Source organism: Columba livia, unplaced genomic scaffold, assembly GCF_036013475.1.
Source record: "Columba livia isolate bColLiv1 breed racing homer unplaced genomic scaffold, bColLiv1.pat.W.v2 Scaffold_751, whole genome shotgun sequence".
NCBI classification, from domain to species: domain Eukaryota; kingdom Metazoa; phylum Chordata; class Aves; order Columbiformes; family Columbidae; genus Columba; species Columba livia.
Genome location: NW_027043788.1, coordinates 27482 through 32669, shown reverse-complemented (window position 1 = coordinate 32669; position 5188 = coordinate 27482).

Sequence of the window (5188 nt, the reverse complement as noted above, 5' to 3'; positions counted from 1 at the left end):
CCCTTTGCACCCCATTATCAACCCCATTGCACCCCCTTTGCACCCCATTATCAACCCCTTTGCACCCCCTTTTGCACCCCATTATTAACCCCTTTGCACCCCTTTTGCACCCCATTATTAACCCCTTTGCACCCCCTTTTGCACCCCATTATCAACCCCATTGCACCCCATTATCAACCCCATTGCACCCCCCTTTGCACCCCATTATTAACCCCATTGCACCCCCTTTGCACCCCATTACACCCATTTACACCCCATTATCAACCCCTTTGCACCCCATTGCACCCCCTTTTGCACCCCATTATCAAACCCTTTGCACCCCATTTTACACCCCATTATTAATCCCCTTTGCACCCCTTTTTGCACCCCATTATCAACCCCTTGGCACCCCCTTTTGCACCCCATTATTAACCCCTTTGCACCCCCTTTTGCACCCCATTGCACCCCCTTTGCACCCCATTATTAACCCCATTGCGCCCCCTTTTGCACCCCATTATCAACCCCATTGCACCCCCTTTTGCACCCCATTATCAACCCCTTTGCACCCCCTTTTGCACCCCATTATTACCCCTTTGCACCCCCTTTTGCACCCCATTATCAACCCCTTTGCACCCCATTATCAACCCCTTTGCACCCCATTGCACCCCCTTTTACACCCCATTATCAACCCCATTGCACCCCATTATCAACCCCATTGCACCCCCCTTTGCACCCCATTATTAACCCCATTGCACCCCCTTTGCACCCCATTACACCCATTTACACCCCATTATCAACCCCTTTGCACCCCATTGCACCCCCTTTTGCACCCCATTATCAAACCCTTTGCACCCCATTTTACACCCCATTATTAATCCCCTTTGCACCCCTTTTTGCACCCCATTATCAACCCCTTGGCACCCCCTTTTGCACCCCATTATTAACCCCTTTGCACCCCCTTTTGCACCCCATTGCACCCCCTTTGCACCCCATTATTAACCCCATTGCGCCCCCTTTTGCACCCCATTATCAACCCCATTGCACCCCCTTTTGCACCCCATTATCAACCCCTTTGCACCCCCTTTTGCACCCCATTATTACCCCTTTGCACCCCCTTTTGCACCCCATTATCAACCCCTTTGCACCCCATTATCAACCCCTTTGCACCCCATTGCACCCCCTTTTACACCCCATTATCAACCCCATTGCACCCCATTATCAACCCCATTGCACCCCCCTTTGCACCCCATTATTAACCCCATTGCACCCCCTTTGCACCCCATTACACCCATTTACACCCCATTATCAACCCCTTTGCACCCCATTGCACCCCCTTTTGCACCCCATTATTAACCCCATTGCGCCCCCTTTTACACCCCATTATCAACCCCATTGCACCCCCTTTTGCACCCCATTGCACCCCTTTTTGCACCCCTTTGCACCCCCTATTGCAACTCATTGCACCCCCTTTGCACCCCATTATCAACCCCATTGCACCCCATTGCACCCCATTATCAACCCCTTGCACCCCATTGCACCCCCTTTGCACCCCATTATCAACCCCTTTGCGCCCCCTCTTGCACCCCATTATCAACCCCCTTGCACCCCCATTTGCACCCCATTATTAACCCTTTTGCACCCCCTTTGCACCCCATTATCAACCCCTTTGCACCCCCTTTTGCACCCCATTATTAACCCCTTTGCACCCCTTTTTGCAGCCCGTTGCACCCCCTTTTGCACCCCATTATCAACCCCCTTGCTCCCCCTTTTGCACCCCATTATTAACCCCTTTGAACCCCCTTTTGCACCCCATTGCACCCCTTTTTGCACCCCTTTGCACCCCCTATTGCAACTCATTGCACCCCCTTTGCACCCCATTGCACCCCCTTTTGCACCCCATTATCAACCCCATTGCACCCCCTTTTGCACCCCATTATTAACCCCTTTGCACCCCATTATCAAACCCCTTGCACCCCCTTTTGCTCCTCATTGCACCCCATTGCACCCCCTTTTGCACCCCATTATTATCCCCTTTGCACCCCATTGCACCCCCTTTTGCACCCCATTATTAACCCCATTGCACCCCCTTCTGCACCCTATTGCGCCCCCCTTGCACCCCATTATTAAACCCTTTGCACCCCCCTTTTGCACCCCTTTGCACCCCCTTTTGCACCCCATTATCAACCCCTTTGCACCCCCTTTTGCACCCCATTATTAACCCTTTTGCACCCCATTGCACCCCTATTGCACCCCATTATTAACCCCATTGCACCCCATTATTAACCCCATTGCACCCCATTATTACCCCTTTACACCCCCTTATTAACCCCTTTGCACCCCCTTTTGCACCCCACTGCACCCTCATTTACACCCATAGGGTGGGGGAAGGGCAAAGGGGGGACCCAGGCGTCCGGGCACCCATAGGGTGGGAAGAGGGCAAAGGGGGGACCCAGGCATCCGGGCACCCATAGGGTGGGGGAAGGGCAAAGGGGGGACCCAGGCGTCCGGGCACCCATAGGGTGGGGGAAGGGCAAAGGGGGGACCCAGGCATCCGGGCACCCATAGGGTGGGGGAAGGGCAAATGGGGGACCCAGGCGTCCGGGCACCCATAGGGTGGGGGAAGGGGGGACCCAGACGTCCATGTGACCCCCCTGACCCCATTGACCCCCTCCCTTCGCACCTATGGGTGTCCCGTTCAAAGGGACCCAGGCGTCCGGATGACGCCACCTCACCCCCCCGAGCACCCATGGGTGACCCTCCATGTTCCCCACATTCCGGGTACCCCCCAAACACCCCTGGGTGAGGGCTAGGCTTAGGCTTAGGTTTAGGCTTAGGTTAGAGTTAGGGTTAGGTTAGGGTTAGGGTTAGGCTTAGGTTAGGGTTAGGGTTAGGGTTAGGGTTAGGGTTAGGCTTAGGTTAGGGTTAGGGTTAGGCTTAGGTTAGGGTTAGGCTTAGGGTTAGAGTTATGGTTAGGGTTAGGGTTAGGGTTAGAGTTAGGGTTAGAGTTAGGGTTAGGGTTAGGGTTAGAGTTAGGGTCAGGCTTAGCGTATAGGGTTAGCGTTAGGGTTACGGTTAGAATTAGGGTTAGAATTAGGGTTAGTTTAAAGTTAGGATTAGGGTTAGGGGTTATGGGTAAGGGCTAGGGTTAGGGTCAGGGTTAGGGTTAGGGTTAGGTTTAGGCTTAGGCTTAGGTTACAGTTATGGTGAGGTTTAGGGTTATGGTTAAACTTAGGTTTAGGGTCAGGTTAGGGTTAGGGTCAGGGTTAGGGTTAGGCTTAGGGTTAGGGTTAGGGTTACTTTAGGGTTAGGGTTCGGGGTTCAGGATAAGGTTAGGTTTAGGGTTAGGGTTAGGATTAGGGTTAGGGTTAGGGTAGGGTAGGGTAAGGTTAGGGTAGGGCTATGGTTAGACTCAGGTTTAGGGTCAGGGTGAGGTTTAGCGTTAGTGTTAGGATCTGGGTTAGGATCTGGGTTAGGTCAGGTTTAGGGTCTGGGTTAGGGTCTGGGTTAGGTCAGGTTTAGGGTCAGGTTTAGGGTCAGGTTTAGGGTTAGGGTTCGGGTTAGGGTTAGGATTAGGTTTAGGGTTAGGGTTAGGGTAGGGTTAGGATTAGGTTTAGGGTTAGGGTTAGGGTAGGGCTATGGTTAGACTCAGGTTTAGGGTCAGGGTGAGGTTTAGCGTTAGGGTTAGGATCTGGGTTAGGGTCTGGGTTAGGTCAGGTTTAGGGTCAGGGTTAGGGTTAGGGTCTGGTTTAGGTCAGGTTTAGGGTCAGGTTTAGGGTTAGGGTTAGGGTTAGGGTTAGGATTAGGTTTAGGGTTAGGGTAGGGTTAGGATTAGGTTTAGGGTTAGGGTTAGGGTAGGGCTATGGTTAGACTCAGGTTTAGGGTCAGGGGGAGGTTTAGAATTAGGGTTAGGGTCTGGGTTAGGTCAGGTTTAAGGTCAGGTTTAGGGTCAGGGTTAGGTTTAGGGTTAGGGTTAGGGTAGGGCTATGGTTAGACTCAGGTTTAGGGTCAGGGTGAGTTTTAGCGTTAGGGTTAGGGTCTGGGTTAGGTCAGGTTTAGGGTCAGGTTTAGGGTCAGGGTTAGGGTTAGGGTTAGGGTTGGGGTTAGGGTAGGGCTATGGTTAGACTCAGGTTTAGGGTCAGGGTGAGGTTTAGCGTTAGGGTTAGGATCAGGGTTAGGTCACGTTTAGGGTCAGGTTTAGGGTTAGGGTTAGGATTAGGTTTAGGGTTAGGGTAGGGCTATGGTTAGACTCAGGTTTAGGGTCAGGGTGAGGTTTAGTGTTAGGATCTGGGTTAGGTCAGGTTTAGGGTCAGGTTTAGGGTCTGGGTTAGGGTCTGGGTTAGGTCAGGTTTAGGGTCAGGGTTAGGGTTAGGGTTAGGGTTAGGATTAGGTTTAGGGTTAGGGTAGGGTTAGGATTAGGTTTAGGGTTAGGGTTAGGGTTAGGATTAGGTTTAGGGTTAGGGTAGGGTTAGGATTAGGTTTAGGGTTAGGGTTAGGGTTAGGATTAGGTTTAGGGTTAGGGTAGGGTTAGGATTAGGTTTAGGGTTAGGGTTAGGGTTAGGATTAGGTTTAGGGTTAGGGTAGGGTTAGGATTAGGTTTAGGGTTAGGGTTAGGGTAGGGCTATGGTTAGACTCAGGTTTAGGGTCAGGGGGAGGTTTAGAGTTAGGGTTAGGGTCTGGGTTAGGTCAGGTTTAGGGTCAGGGTCTGACTAGAGGGATATGATGATCTCTCCCCATGCTCGTTCAAGGGAAGGGAACACGGGTTGGACCCGGGGGCGTGGCCATGTTCAGTGGGCGTGTCCCCTGCAGTGGGCGTGGCCATGTTTTGTGGGCGTGGCCGGGTGCTATGAGCATGGCAATGTGTCATGGGCATGTCTCGTTGTGGTGGGCGTGGCCATGCTTAGTGGGCGTGTCTTGATGCGGTGGGCGTGTCCACGTCTTATGGGCGTGTCCCGGTGCAGTGGGCGTGGCCACTGACCCCCACAGCAGCTGCTAATGAGGGTATCACAGACCCCCCCCCCCCCCCCCGCCCCGTACTGACACCTGGGGAGGGCAGCACCCGGACGCCTGGGTCCTTTCCCCACCCACCCCTCCCATTGCCTCCCAAAGGGACCCAGGCGTCCGGGGGAAGAAAACCCCCAATTTCCTCCATTTATTTTATTCTATTTTGTTTAATTTTATTATTCCCTTGGGTTTTTTTTTGGGGGGGGGG